Genomic DNA, 16,577 nt, shown 5'->3' on the forward strand with positions numbered 1-16,577 from the left:
GCCTGGCGTGCTGCAATCCATGGGGTCACAAAGAGTCAGACACAACTGAGTGACTGAACTGAACTGAACTGAACTCTCCCTGTTGGTGATGGCTTATTAGTTCCGTGTTCCTTACCAGGACTTTCTGTCATAAAATGACTCATGCAAATGGTTACTAGGATGCCTGGCCAGGGTGGGCCGTTTCAGTCAGTGTGCATCCCCTAACAATAGTATTACTGAAAGCTCAGCCTCTTTGTACATCAGAGCAAATCAATTCCTGGAGACAGAGTTTTGGATGAAGTAGAAAAGAATAGCTTTACTACTTCACCAGGCAAAGGGAGATACATCAGGCTCCTGCCTCAAAAAACTATGTGTCTCAACCTGGGAGGATTTGAGGATGGGTTTTATAACAACGTAACAACTCTTGATGACACCACCCTTATGGCAGAAAGTGAAGAGGAACTAAAAAGCCTCTTGATGAAAGTGAAAGTGGAGAGTGAAAAAGTTGGCTTAAAGCTGAACATTCAGAAAATGAAGATCATGGCATCTGGTCCCATCATTTCATGGGAAATAGATGGGGAAACAGTGAAAACAGTGTCAGAATTCATTTTGGGGGGATCCAAAATCACTGCAGATGGTGATTGCAGCCATGAAATTAAAAGACACTTACTCCTTGGGAACGTTAGAATTAACCTAGATAGCATATTCAAAAGCAGAGACATTACTTTGCCAACAAAGGTCCATCTAGTCAAGGTTATGGTTTTTCCAGTGGTCATGTATGGATGTGAGAGTTGGACTGTAAAGAAAGCTGAGCACCGAAGAATTGATGCTTTTGAACTGTGGTGTTGGAGAAGACTCTTGAGAGTCCCTTGGACTGCAAGGAGATCCAACCAGACCATTCTAAAGGAGATCAGCCCTGGGTGTTCTTTAGAAGGACTGATGCTAAAGCTGAAACTCCAATATTTTGGCCACCTCATGCGAAGAGTTGACTCATTGGAAAAGACTGATGCTGGGAGGGATTGGGGGCAGGAGGAGAAGGGGACAACAGAGGATGAAATGGCTAGATGTCATCACTGACTCGATGGACATGAGCTTGAGTGAACTCCGGGAATTAGTGATGGACAGGGAGGCCTGGCATGCTGCAATTCATGGGGTCGCAAAGAGTCAGACACAACTGAGCAACTGCACTGAACTGAACTTTATAACAATGATTCATAAGTGGGGCCTCTGACAAGATTAGTGTGTGAGCAAGGCTGAAGCTGAAGCTCCAATACGGCCACCTAATACGAAGACCCGACTCAGTAGAAAAGACCCTGATGCTGGAAAAGGTTGAAGGCAGGAGGAGGACAACAGAGGATGAGAGGGTTTGATGGCATCACTGACTCAATGGACGTGAATTTGAGCAAGCTCCAGGAGATGGTGATGGACAGGGAAGCCTGTTGTGCTGCATGCAGTCCACGAGGTTGCCAAGAGTTGGACATGACTGAGCGACTGAACAACAACAAGGGCTTGCACTCCCTTAATCTTGTCTCAGGTCGGGGGTCTCCCAATCTTGATGAACTTCTCTAGTCCCTTTAATCTTGCCTCAGGTGGCTTCTTGGCTGCTCCTCCCCTGATTAGCAACTGTTACAATCTGCCCTTTGGAACTTAGGGAAAGCCATGGAGGCTAGAGTCTTGCCCACAAGAAATGGGAAATGGAAAAGCTTCGGTGCCTGGGAGCCCCACAGGGCCCTGCTCAGTTTCAATATTTATATATTATGCCTTTGCTATCTTTTCATTATTTTATATGTTGATCAAAGTAATGTCATTCTTATTTTACTAGTTTCTAATGTTTTTCTTGAACATTTTTCCCCTTTAGGATTTGAAAATTAGTAATAGGAACAATCATTCTTTCATCTTCAACTTTAAGATTGTTTATTTTTCCCCCCTTTGGCTTTGTGGTATCTCCTTGATCTCTATAATCATTATTTTTTATGCACTAGATGTGTGTGGTGATTACAAAGAATGCTTTATGATACAAGAATGCTCACAATATAAAGTTTCAAAAAAATAAGATAAAATAAAGCAGAACTCAAAATTGCAAGTACAGGGGCTTCCTGGTTAAGAATCTGCCTTGCAGTGCAGGGCTGCTGCTGCTGCTGCTGCTAAGTCGCTTCAGTCGTGTCCGACTCTGTGCGACCCTGTAGACAGCAGCCCGCCGGGCTCCCCCATCCCTGGGATTCTCTAGGCAAGAACACTGGAGTGGGTTGCCATTTCCTTCTCCAATGCATGAAAGTGAAAAGTGAAAGTGAAGTCATTCAGTCGTGTCTGACTCTTAGCAACCCCGTGGACTGCAGCCCACCAGGCTCCTCTGTCCATGGGATTTTCCAGGCAAGAGTACTGGAGTGGGTTGCCAGTGCTATGTGGGTTCAATTCCTGGTTGGGGAACTAAGATCTCACATGGATGCAGAGAAACTAAGCCTGAGTGCCACAGCTAGTGAGCTCGAGCCACTAGGAAGATCCTGTGTGCAGCAACTAAGTCCCAATGTAGCCAAATAAATAAATAAAATATTAAGAAGAATTCTAAGTACAGTGGGAACCCAAATGACTATTTAAACATTTTTTGTTTTACACTATCCCAAAATATTGACAGATATCACTCTGGGTAGTGAGATTATGAATAATTTTAAAAAAAAGATTTCTGTGTATTTTTTATGTCTTCTGCAAAACATATATGTTTTATGTATTTATCTGAATCAGAGCCAAAACTTGGAAGTGAAGCCAAAGGGATGATTTTGTTGAAGGGTTCGTATGGCTGCTAAGGGTTGTCCATCCACAAGAAGCCTTCCCTTCCAGCCCTGTCTTGAAGCACCTTTTTCTGGTTTTCTGGTGGGCAGCTGGTAGGTTTGTGTAGAGAGCACGAGTGTGGGGGCTTGTGTGTGCAGGGGGGCACCGAGGGGTGCACAGTAATCCAAGGGAGAGGCCTGACAGTCTGATTTCTCCTGGGAGGTACCAGAGCTCTCTTAGTCTATGGTTGAAAGCAGTGCTATTTAGAATAGAATGGAAAAAACATATGGATCCACATGGCAGCTACTGGTCCAGGTCACTCTCTGCTTAGACTCATTTTCCCAAACAAGGTTATTTAAGCAAGTTCTGGCCTTTTAAATCAGATTGGTAGTGTAATATCAGGTATATTTTTCAGCCTCACTTTGCTTAATTTTCCCAATCATTAAGGGCTAAATAATAATATTATTATTTAGCAGAATATCTCCTGCTATCTCATTAAAGTGTCCTGAGGATTTAGCAATAAATGTCTCCTGTATGCTTTTTTGGGCCACTTCATAGGCCATAGTAGCTCTTTGTAACAAATTAAGTTGCAAAGACATATAGGTTAGAAAGAAGTGTGTGTGTGTGTGTGTGTGTAATACACTTTCCTTTTTCTTTTGCCTCTTCAGGCTTTATTCCATTATTCTTCCTTCTGGGAAATGAGACAGAATGACTGAAGTCCTATCGTGTCGAAAGGTTTGTTTAATGACTGTCCCATGTGAAAACATGCAGTGTTAACTGAGAAGCATGACTGATGTGACCGTGGAGGCCCATCAGACTGACTCATTTATCAAATACTAAAGAGTTGTTTCATAGATTGGCTTTTCTAGTCATTTTTCAATAGAATTAAAGCCTGAGCAATTATAAGAAAAACAAAGAACTCTTAGGGTTATTTTGGAGGGGGTGGGGAGGGTAGGGTCATCTAACCATTTGGGAGCCCTGACATAATAATCTGTGATTTTTCCCCCAAGCTCATTTTTGTCACACAGAGCAAAAATGTGTGAGCGAACATAAAACAACAACAAATTCCCATATCAAATAAACATAAAGGAAAGACATTTTCAAGGGACTATTTTAAGAGAGTTAATATATAGAGTGAAATTCTTGTCAATTGATCATATTCCGTTTTATTCAGCCTCAGGCTTTTGGTGAGCTTTTGGGTTAACAGACAGAAAATGAGATGATACAGTTCTGATAATACATCATTCTTGTATGAACCCCCTCATCATCATGTCTAAACTGGCAATCTCTTTAGTTGAGTTGGGCACAACTTATGGCTCCACACACCAATTACAAGGATATAAAATTAATGTAATGGTTCCTCCCTGGTGGTCCAGTGGCTAAGACTCTGTGCTTCCAATGCAGGGGGCCTGGGTGCAATTCCTGGCCAGGGAACCAGATCCCACAAGTTGGAACTAAGAGTTTTCATGCCACACCTAAAGATCCCACATGCCACAAGGAAGATCGAAGACCCGGTGCAGCCAAATACATACATATATATTTTTTTAATTAAAAAAATGTAAAATTAATGGAATATATTTCATATGTGAGGTGGAGAGAGTGAAAAAAAAGTGAAAGTGTTAGTTGCTCAGTTGTGTCTGTCTCTTTGCGACCCCATGGACTATAGCTCACCAGGCTCCTCTGTCCATAGGATTTCCCAGGAAAGAATACTGGAGTGGCTTGCTGTTTTCCTTCTCCAGGGCATCTTCCCAACCCAGGGATCAAACCCTGGTCTCCTGCACTTCAGACAGATTCTTTGCCTTCTGAGCCACTGGGGAGAGAGTAAGGACTGAAGAAATAACAAGGTAATAGTTCCGATCTACAGTGTGTACCGTTGGTCATTTTCATCTGTACTCATCACATCTGATGTTTCCACATTGCTAACAGCACTGTGTCTTTCATGCGTGTAGTGTGAGGAGGGAGCAATGGATCTGTGCTGCTGTAGGCATGGGAGGTTGCGTTCCGATCACCAAGCTATGACCCAATAAAACCAGCATCTCAGGCAGGATCAGTTCTAATTCAGCCTTCTGTCTTGAATCGCTCACCCGTCAACACAGAGCTGCTACATCTGGGCTGCTCTGTGAAAGTCTGGCCTGCTCACCAGAAACTGGCAGCAAGCCGTTTTCTATGGATATGTTTGGCGTTTAAAACATGCAAAACTTAGCATCTTTGGTAAAGCAGAAGAATAACCATTCTTATTCATAAATAATGATACTTTTCTGGACAAAAAAAAGTCAATAAAAAAACTCGGTTTGAAACTAGACTTTTTTCCGTATGAATAAGAGTTCTATTATTTTTCTCACTCAAGCTTTGGGCTTGCATCTCTCTTTTCGGACAGTTTTGTGTCTCATTTCTCGTACAGATTTCTATTGCCTTCATGGCTTTCACAGAGAATTTAATCCTTGGCAGTGAAAAGAAAGAATCCCAGGGGGCAAGTGGGGGAGGTGGGAGGGACTAGCTAAGTTGAAGGAGTTCGATTTGAATTGAAAAATCCTTTAGTCATGCCAGAGATGTGAAATCATCAAAGACACAAAGATCTTACACAGTAAAAACAGAGGTAAACCTCTGCCTTGCAGGAAGCACATTCTCTTTTCATTGCTCAAAATTGTGATGTCAATCTTGCAGTAGGTTATCCTTGAAAGAGAATATTACCCTCACCTTTTAGAAACCCTTTGCTACTTTACAGTGTGATTATATGTGCTTCTAGAGAGCTGCGATGATTGAATACAAATTTGCACATCTTTTTCAGGTTTAAGCTAAAATTGTTTTCCCCAGTACCTACGGATTCAGGATGTGAAAATATATTCTCAGTGGATCTCACTCAGATCTTATTGTCCACATGTATTTTCACTTATCTTCTTCCTCAACTGTACCAGGTAGAGTTCTTTGGTTGCAAGCAACAGTAATTGCCTCTGGTAAATCTAAGCAAAAAAGAAATTTATTGGGAATTCCTTCGTGGTCCAGTGGTTAAGACTCCATGCTTCCAATGCAGGGGGCAATGGTTCGATCCCTAGGCAGGGAAGTTCCATATGCTGAGTAGCAAGGTCAAAAAAAAAAAAAGGAAAGAAAGAAAGAAATTTATCAGGCAAAGTTGGGAAGCTCAAAGGATTGAAGAGAGAAGACTGAAGATCCAGTGTTGGAAGGGACTGAACCAAGCAGCTCACATGAGTCTCCACAGCATGAAAGTCTCAACAGCTGCATCTAGAAGCAATAGTTCAGATTCCAAAGAGAGAGGGTTTGACTGGCTTAACTAGGGTCAACTCTTCTTTCCTTGGTTGGGGGAAGGCACCCCGCTTCTGAACAATAGTCCCACCAGACGGTATCCGAATGGGAGGATATAATCGCAAAGGATAAATGGAGGATGCTATTACTGAAAGAACGTGGACTGAAAGCTAAAAGAAATAAACCCAAAATAACAACAACAACAACAACACCAATGAGTACCATTCCCTCCCCTTCCCATTCAATTCTTTTTCTTCTCCTTTTGTATGTTTTCCTCTCTTCATTTCTCCTTTATCTTCTCTGTCTTTCTTGTCTCTTCCTTTTCCTTGCCCTTTAAAACTTGTTATGTTGGCTGGAACTTTTGCCATTGCTCTGCTTCTTTAGCAGAGACCCTAACATAAAAATTATATCACCCCCCTAAATGGGAAGGAAATCCAATATACATATACATGTATATGTATATATCCCCTCTTTTTTTGATTTCTTAAATGAACAATGCAAAGAAGTAGAGTTAAAAGAATGGGAAGACTAGAGATCCCTTCAAGATACTTGGACATATCAAGGGAACATTAAAAGGATGGGCGTGATAGAGGACAGAAACAGTAAGGACCTAACAGAAGCAGATGAAATTAAGAATACACAGAAGAACTCTACCAAAAAAAAAAAGAAAATCCTAATGACTTGTATAACCATGATGGTGTGGTCACTCACCTAGAGCCAGACATCCTGGAGTATGAAGTCAAATGGACTTTAGGAAGCATTATTACAAACAAAGCTAGTGGAGATGATGGAATTCCAGCTGAGCTATTTCAAATCCTAAAAGATGATGCCGTTAAAGTACTTCACTCAATATGTCAGCAAATTTGGAAAACTCAGCAGTGGCCACAGGACTAGAAAAGGTCAGTTTTCATTCCAATCCCAAAGAAGGGCAGTGCCAAAGAATGCTCAAACTACTGAACAATTGTGCTCATTTCACATGCTAATAAGGTTATGCTCAAAATCCTTCAATATAAGTTTCAGCAGTGCATGAACCGAGAACTTCCTGGTGTACAAGCTGGGTTTAGAAAAAGCAGAGGAACCAGAGATCAAATAGCCAACATTCGTTGGATCAAAGAAAAAGCAAGGAAATTGACAATGTGGATCACAACAAACTATGGAAAATTCTTAAAGAGATGGGAATACCAGACCGCCTTACCTGTCTCCTGAGAAATCTGTATGCTGGCCAAGAAGCAACAGTTAGAACCAGACATGGAACAACAGACTGGTTCCAATTTGGGAAAGGAATACATCAAGGCTTTATATTGCCACCCTGCTTATTTAACTTATATGCAGAGTACATCATGCAAAATTTTGGACTGGAAGACTCATAAGCTGGAATCAAGATTGCCAAGAGAACTATCAACAACCTCAAATATGCAGATGACACTATTCTTATGGCCAAAATTGAAGAGCAACTAAAGAGACTCTTGAAGAGATGATAGAGGAGAGTGAAAAAATTGGCTTAAAACTAAGCCATCATTCAAAACACTAAGATGATGGCATCTAGTCCCATCACTTCACAGCAAATAGAAGAAGAAAAATAGGGAGCAGTGACAGATTTTATTTTCTTGGGCTCCGAAATCATGGTGGACAGTGACTGCAGCCGTGAAATTAAGACTCCTTGGAAGAAAAGCTTTGACAAACCTAGATACTGTGTTAAAAATAGAGACATTACTTTGCCAGCAAAAGTCTGCACAGTCAAATCTATGCTTTTTCCACTAGTCGTGAACAGATAGAGAGAGCTGGACCATAAAGAAGGCTGGGTACCAAAGAATAGATGCTTTTGAATTGTGGTACTGGAGAAGACTCTTGAGAGTCCCTTGGACTGCAAGAAGATCCAACCAGTCCATCCTAAAGGAAATCAGTCCTGAATTTTCATTGGAAGGACTGATGCTGATGTTCCACTGCTTTGGCCACCTGATGCGAAGAGCCAAATCATGGGAAAAGACCCTGATGCTGGGGAAAATTGAGGCCAAGAGAAGGGGACAATAGAGGATGAGATGATTAGATTGCCTGATGGACTCAATGAGCATGTATTTGAGCAAACTCTGAGAAATTGTGACGGACGAGGATGCCAGGCATGCTGCAGTCCGTGGGGTTGTAAAGAGTCAGACACGACATAGTGACTGAACAACAATAACAACACCTCAAGCGGGGGAACTCTAGCACTTTCTGTAAAAAAAATCGACAGCATCTGCCTTTAAAAATAAACTTCTCTTTACCTTGCTGTGGAATTTGGAAGAAAGGATAAGTGCTTCTTCAAAGATCTACTTTATTATTCTTCCACAAGTTTTCTAAGATTGTTTTTAATATATGCTGATTGCAAATGTTCTCTTTGGCCTCAGTAAATGCAGTCAAAACTAAGTGGCTGCATTTTAAAGACAAACTGGTTACACACACACACACACACACGTATGTGTATGTATATGTAAAGTACAACAATAAATTTTTTTTTATTAATTTGGTGTGCCAGGTCTTCTTTGCAGCACATGGAATCTTTAGTTACACTTGCAGTCTCAGTTGTGGCATGTGATTATCTGCTTCCCTGACGAGGGATTGAACCCAGGCCCCCTGCACTGGGAGCAGAGTATTAGCCACTGGATAACCAGAGAAGTTCCCAAAATTCTTGTATTTTAAATTGTCTCAATAAAATTTTCTAATACAAGATTATCAAATTATATGACTTAAAAGACAGTATGTAAAATTATAATTATTTTTGGCCTAATTATGAATGAATTTTGCCCAAAGCTGAAAAGTAATGATCTTATTGCTTCATAATAAATAATAATTTTTGTCTAAAAAATAAGCTGAAGGAAGACATATTTTTTAATTTTACTTTGTATGTGATATTACACCTATAAAAAGTTAAGTAAGTGATATTTTCCCTCATATTATGAAATAGAATATAATACCTATCAACCTCTTCAAGGAATCAGATTTTCCTAAAAGGCATAATAGTATGAATTGAGCTCTGAGGAAACACAGAAAAGCTTCTAAATTCAGAAACAGTCAGGAGAGTTTCTTCTTTATTGTCTCTGTCCACTTTTACTGTCTGAAGTTATTATTCCTTTTTCTTTGTCCCTTTGTGGAAAGCAGACAAAAACAGTGCTTCCTAGTAGCCCCCTAGGGAGACTTGGTTTAATTAAAGTCTGAAAAGCACATTTGAAAATGAGAAATATTAAACCAGAAATAATTTGTAAAGTGTTTTACCCCAATCTGTATATGACATAAAATTGAAAAAAGGTGGGGGTGTGGGGGGCAGTAGAATAAGAAAAGTAAAGAAATTGGGAAAATATTAAACCTAGTGGTCAGTTATCAACCACAATCAGGAATAGGCGTTCCCTGGGCACCACTCAAAGGGTGTGAGGCCTTGTTAGCCATTAGACTATTGTTCTGGAAAATTCAAATTAAACATTCTTATAGACATTTCTATGGAAAAAGCACATTAACGGAGAAGGCAATGGCAGCCCACTCCAGTACTCTTGCCTGGAAAATCCCATGGACGGAGGAACCTGGTGGGCTGCAGTCCATGAGGTCGCTGAGAGTCGGGCACGACTGAGCGACTTTACTTTCACTTTTCACTTTCATGCATTGGAGAAGGAAATGGCAACCCACTCCAGTGTTCTTGCCTGGAGAATCCCAGGGATGGGGGAGCCTGGTGGGCTGCCGTCTATGGGGTCACACAGAGTCGGACACGACTGAAGCGACTTAGCAGCAGCAGCAGGAGCATCACATGTAATTGACTGAGTCATGCAGGGATAGCAGTAAAACCATCATGAACAAAAAGCTTTTGCACCCAAGTCATGTGCATGTGTGAGACGACATTCCATGCCAGTCAAGGCAAACTGATGAGCTCGTCTTCTTATGTCACCTGCTACATTTCTGGAAATACCTATTTCTTCTTACCCTCTTCTATAGGAGAGGCTACAAACTATTCCTTTGAAATCTATCTTGTGCTATTGTCATTTCATTTTTGTTTTCTCATTGTTTTCCATTCCACACTGGAAATTAAGCCTCAGAATTAATTTATCAAGCATAATATTCATTAGTGAGATTACCACTTGAGAGCAGCCCAGTTTTTCAATATACCCATCAATCTGTTAATTGAAAAGTTGGCAACCATAGTGTTTGAAGCCATTGTAGTTTTGAATCCAAGGAAGATGTCATTATCTGATGAAATTTTGGAAGCGTAACGGGTTGCTATTACTTCCATGTTTTATCACTGGTATCCAGCGCATACTAGAGGGTCCCAGAGACTTGGTTCATGGGTACTTTTCTGGACTTGACCTTCTTTTGAGAACAGTCCCACCCTGTAGTTGGCAACTTTGCCTTGGCAACATACCTTGTTCATCGTCTAAGACTCTGTTTCCATGAGATTTAGCAGGCATGTATGTTTATTTTTATTTATTTATTTTTGGCTGCACTGGATCTGCATTGCAGCATGCAGGCTCAGTAGTTATGGTGCACAGGCTTAGTCGCCCTATGGCATGTAGGATCTTAGTTTCCTGACCAGAGATCGAACCCATATCCCCTAGATTGAAAGGCAGATTCTTAACCACAGGACCACCAGTGAAGTCCCCATGTATGTTTAAATTAACATAGATATTAATAAGCAAGAATGTATTTAGAAATTAAGGGCGGTCATGAGTTAAAACTCAGTTTATAAGAAATTATCTAATATAGAGATTCATTGGTGCCCTAATTGTTCCTCGGGTGTCCTAAGCAATAGTATTTGCCTTGGAAGAGAAGGCATAGGAATGATACAGAGAAGGTGAAACTGAAGTGTACATTTTGGAAGTCCTTGGCTCATTTAAATGTCTTCTACTTTATCCTTCCTTCAAACTAAGGGAATCAGAGTTTTCAAAACCTAACCTGAGAGTTTCAGATTTTCTATTTCACATGAAAATATTCTCATCTCTCACTTCCTTACCTAAAAACCTGATACAGCTGGCAAGAAACAACCTTTCACGAATTATTTACCCTTTAAGAACAGAGAATATTCCTAGTCCATACAAATGTACACCTGATTTATCCTCATATGCCTTAGGGACATTGATGAAGTGTCAGCAAATATCAATAAAATATTGTTGGTGAAGATAATAAATGATGAAATGCTGATGAATTTGCATAAGCTTCTGGATAGTCTATCTGAATTCAACTTAGAATGATGGTTAGAAAGAAGATAATATTATGCATCTTCTTACTTTAAATCTGCAAAAGAAAGCTTCATAAAATGATCTATGCAATCATAAAATTTGAAATCTTGTGACCATTGAAAGCAATGAAGAACAATGAGCAATATTCCCATATTATAATGCTGGTTATTTCCTGTATACTGCAGCAACCAAAAGTCTCTAAGAAAGTACTTAAATGTCACTAGAAATGACTTCTCGTGTTAGTGTTAGTTGCTCAGTCATTGTGACCCCATGGACTATAGCCTGCCAGTCTCCTCTGTCCTTGGGATTCTCCAGGCAAGATTACTGGAGTGGGTTGCCATTTCTTAGTGAGTCTCATAAAAAAGCAATTTTCACTTCTGTTCAAGGAACAGTTCTGTCTATGACTGTGAATTTGGAAATGATTGTGAAGTGGACAGAAGAGTATGATTTACCAAAGTCAAATAGCTTTATTTTCATTGGCTTAATCTTTATTTTTTTAATGAAGTCTCTCTCTCGCTAATGAAATAATTGACTCTAATATTAATAAATTAGACAACTAGTTTAGAAAACTAGAAGCAAATGGTTACTTTTTTTTTTTTCCATTTAAATTGTGTCACAGGAAAGGGAAAAGAATCTCTCTGGTTTACAAAATAAATTGCTCCTTGATTCCCTGGAAAACATGAAGCTAGAAATAGGCAGTGTCAGGGGCAGCCAGGATTGGTGTGTCACAGAAACACAAAAATCCTGGCTTATATTTCTAGTTACAGCATTGACTTATCTCCCAAGAGTCTCACCCTGCCTGACTCCCTGTCTCAATAGAATCAGGTTATTTCCACTTGTTCAGATGTAGTGGTTTAAGCTTAAGTCCTGGAAGCACCAAAACAGGAACCATGGCAACCTTGAGCAATGACAAGATTAACATGTCTCAAACAAAAATGGAGCTCCTTCTTTCAGCTTTTAGCCCCTAGAGGAAATATTTACATCTTGGATTTCCACCCTCTGAATGCAAATATCGTCCAGTTATTTACAGGGTGTAACGCATTTCTTTCCCATTGTTATTTCAACCAAAATAGGTTGTGGAATAGGAAAACACACAATTGCACGAGCAAGAGCAAGGAGGCAGAAAGGAGTGTGGTGTATTTCCCAAAGGATGAACACTGCAGGCCACACTTAGAGGTTGCATAGAGTTTGTCGTGAAGAGTGATAGAACTTGAGGTTGGAAAAGCAGATGGCAGAGATTATTCATACAAAGAGCCTTTGATATCAGCCTGATAATGGCTATAAAATTAGCCAAAGTTTATGCAACACACTAAGTGTAGCAATCATAGTGCTTAGACTTCACATGGGTTATTTCATTCATAGTTCACAAGCAGGGCTGTGAATCAGTAAATATGTACCGTTACCATGAGAACAATTGTTGTTGTTGTGTAGTCTCTAAGTCGTGTCCAGCTCTTTTGCAACCCCATGGACTGTAGCCCACCAGGCTCCTCTGTCCATGGGATTTCCCAGGCAAGAATATTGGAGCAGATTGTCATTGCCTTTTCCAGGGGATCTTCCTGACCCAGGGATCGAACTCCTGCCTGGCAGGTGGATTCTTTACCACAGAGCCGCCTGGGAGGCCCGTGAGAACTATTACCAGCCCCTTTTCACAGAATCTGGAGAACTTAGAAAACTTACCCAAGGTCACATAGCTGGTGAGTGGCAAAACTCGAAAGGGGAATCCGGGATTCTGACTCCATAGCTGGGAGTTTGGGTTTTATGCTATTCTGGAAATTGTTTTCCTAAGTTTTTGTTTTTGTTAAAATTGTGTGTGTAGGACAAGAATCAAACAGTTCTACAAAGCTTATAATGAAAAACAATAATCTTTTCCTTGTTTCCACCATTAATTTTTTTCCTCCCAGAGACAAGCCTTTTAGCTTTCTGTTTTTGGTTTTTATTTTTAATGTATTTATCTTTTTTGTTGTTGTTTTTTTTTGTTTCCACACCAATCCAGTGAGTTTGATAAAATGTATTGATTTCCCCCGGCAGGATGGGCAGGGGTGTTGAGGAAAGGAATTCAGGAGATGCCTAATTAAGCAATGCAGAGCCCTCTACCAACCCGCTATCTTTCACTTTGTCCTTCCTCTTGCGCCTCCCAGTCCCCAACCTGCTTGTGAGCTAAAGAGTCCTCCTATTTCAAGCAATCCAGTGTATCAATCATACTGTCTTGAGGTTGCCCTTGAGGGAGGTCCCAACCTCTATTCACAGTGATTTATCCAAGTATTGCTTCCAAATAAGTATCAGTCAGTTCAGTTCAGTCGCTCAGTCGTGTCTAGCTCTTTGCGACCCCATGGACTGCAGCATGCCAGGCTTCCCTGTCTATCACCAACTCCCAGAGCTTGCTCAAATTCACGTCCAAGTTGGTGATATCATCCAACCATCTCATCCTCTGTTGTCCCGTTCTCCTCCTGCCTTCAATCTTTTCCAGCATCAGAGTCTTAGTATCCTCTATAAGACACGTTAGGCAAATAAAATGTGTTACATTTTGTGACAGTGATAGTAACCCTGAAGGAGACATTGTTATTATTCCCATTTTGCAGATCAATCATGAGGCACAATCAAGCTAAGCCAGTTGTCCACATGTTTATGTTTTATAAGTAGCATGCCCAGATTGCAACTATGTTCTATCTGACTCTAAAGTCCATTGGTTTGTGTGTGTGTGTGTTTGTAAACTTTACAATATTGTATTTTTTAATGTATTTATCTTTAACTCTTTAAATAACCTTACTGGGATGCTATGGAAATAAATACCGTTACTTGATTTTTCAGTGTTGCTTATTATCCGTGTTTCTATTTATTATACAAGATAAGGGTTTAGCTTTTTCCCCACTTCTTGGCCTGCACTGCAAATATAAATCCTCTAAACAAGTATGTCATTTGGTTAAACAATGTTTAATATTTACATTATTTTAACTAGGTAAATACTGTTTATAATTGAATCGAGTAGTTCTCAGTGACATGATTACTTTTACTTTCTTCAATAACCTTTTGGTTTTCCTGGATTTGATAATTTCTTGGTTTGTTTTTTATTTTATTGCTTAGTTTTCTGTCTCCAAATTGTTCCAAGAGGTGTAACTCTCCTTTTAATATGTTCAAACATGCCAAGCGCCCAAACAATTTCTTTTTTTTTTTAATTAAAAAAATATTTTTGCCATGCTGGGTCTTCACTGCATCTAGTGGGCTTCTGTTGCAGAGCATAGGCTCTAGAGTGCTAAGGCTCAGTCGTTGCTGTGTGAGGGCTTAGTTGTCCCATGGTTGCAAAGAGTTGGCCCCGACTAAGCACACACACACATATGTGGGACCTTAGTTTCCAGACCAGGGATCAAACCTGTATCCCCTGTATTGGAAGGCAGATTCTTAAACACTGGACCACCAGGGAAGTCCCACCAATCAATTTATTCTTGGAGACATTTCTCCCAGAACCCTTTGATCTTATTCAGTTTGGACTGACTACTCTCTCTGTGTTCTGAGATCTCCCCTCACCATGTCCCTGAGTATTCTTTTCCCCTCTCTCTTTCCTTACATCCCTTTGTCATGCAAGTGTATGTTCCTCGGTTCTTTGTCTCGTCACAACAAAGATTTGGAGCGATGCCTTGATTCCTGAATTTCATTTCCTCCTCTTTCTTTCTTTACTCCTTTATTTGGAAGGAATATATCCTTCACTCTTTGCTGAGAAAAAAATGGTTGGGAAGTGAATTTTTGGAGAGCTTTAATTTCTGAAAATATCCTTGCACCCTTAAGTTTGCAAGGTTTGGTTGGGATTAGAATACCAGGTTAAAATATTATTTTCCTGTTAGAGTTTTGAAGGCATTGTTCCATTGGTCTCTGCTGATGCTGTTGAGAAGTCTGAAGTCAGCCTGATTTTTGATCATGTGTATGTAATCTGTCCCTCCTTCTCACCCAGGCTTTACTCCCTGTTTTCTTCAATTTCATGATGAGGTAGCTTCATGTAGATATGGATTTAACCCCTGAGCTGAACTGGGTAAACCTTTTCAATCTGGAAACTCATGACCTTTAATGCTTGGAAACTTTTCTGAATTGTTTCTTTGATATTTTCCCCTCCTCCATTTTCTCTGTTCTCTCTTTCTGAAAACCTCATTTAGGTATCAGTTCTCCCAAACTGATCTCTCTGTCTCTTTTTCCCTTATCTGTTTTCCATCTTTCTGTCATTTTGTTTTACTTTCTTAGAGATTTCCTTATCTTTATCTTATAATCCTCTTACCAAGTTTTTCATTTGTGTTATAATGTTTGTAATTTCTAAGAGCTTCTTTTTGATCTCTGAAGTCATTTTTTCTCCAGTAGCTTCTTTCTTGTTTCATGATAGACTTGTCTTCTGTTATCTCCCCAAAGATATCCCTGGTAGTTTTTCAGTTTTTTCCTTCTGCCTGAATTATCTTTGTTTCCACAAATGACTTTGCTCAGATGTCTACTGATTCTTGGTTGACTGTTCTTTCTTTAGCATGGGACATTTAGAAAAGGGGACTAAGAGGCCTCTCCCATAAGTGGGCCTTGTTGATGGTGGGCTTTGGTATTGGGCCCATCTGGATGGAAAGTTGCTTCAGGGAATGTGAGGACTGAGTTTTCTGGGTCAATTTGTGTAGCCTAGCTTCCCTAGTCGCTCGGACGGTAAAGCGGCTGTCTGCAATGCAGGAGACCCGGGTTCGATCCCTGGGTTGGGGAGATCCCCTGGAGAAGGAAATGGCAGCCCACTCCAGTACTCTTGCCTGGAAAATCCCATGGACCGCAGAGCCTGGTAGGCTACCGTCCATGGGGTCGCAAAGAGTCAGACACAACTGAGGGACTTCACTTTCACTTTCACTTGCCTAGCCTATAGTGCCCAGTTGTTTCATCAAGCACTATTCTAGACATGATGTGAAGGTATTTTGTAGGTGTGAGTAACACCTACAGTCAGTTGACTTTAAAGGAGATTACTCTCAATCATGTGGATGGACCTCATCTAATCAGTTGAAGCCCTTAAGAGCAAAAAAACAGGTTTCCTAAGAAAAGTGATTCTTCCTCAAGACTGTAACAAAGAAATCCTGACTCACTTTCTGGCCTGTTGACCTGCCCTATAGATGTTGGATTTTCTGGTCCCCATAATTGCATGAGCCAATCCCTTAATATAAATGTCTTCATGCAAATATACCTATATCCTGTTGATTCTCTGCTTCCCTGGAGATCCTTGTCTGGCACAGGGAGCTCTTGTTGTCTGTATATTTAGACTTTTCCTCCTAGCTTAGTCAGATTTATTTAAAAAAAATTTTTTTTTTTTTTAATTTATTTGGCTGCACTGCTTCTTAGTTGCAGCCCTCTTGATCTTCAGTCTTCATTGTGGCA

General features: G+C 40.3%; 1 long non-coding RNA gene across 1 annotated transcript in view; it reads left to right on the forward strand.

Annotated features, from left to right (window-relative positions):
* The first annotated feature begins 4,439 nt into the window (after positions 1–4,439).
* The window catches only part of LOC109566685 (uncharacterized), a 51,706-nt gene continuing 39,568 nt past the window's right edge, over positions 4,440–16,577 (forward strand). The window contains exons 1-2 of the long non-coding RNA XR_002181871.2: positions 4,440–4,589; positions 12,749–12,895. This is a non-coding gene — a long non-coding RNA (uncharacterized lncRNA). The remainder of the gene's footprint in view (positions 4,590–12,748; positions 12,896–16,577) is intronic.

The sequence above is a fragment of the Bos indicus genome, chromosome 12 (genome assembly GCF_029378745.1).
Source record: "Bos indicus isolate NIAB-ARS_2022 breed Sahiwal x Tharparkar chromosome 12, NIAB-ARS_B.indTharparkar_mat_pri_1.0, whole genome shotgun sequence".
Taxonomy (NCBI): Eukaryota; Metazoa; Chordata; class Mammalia; order Artiodactyla; family Bovidae; genus Bos; species Bos indicus.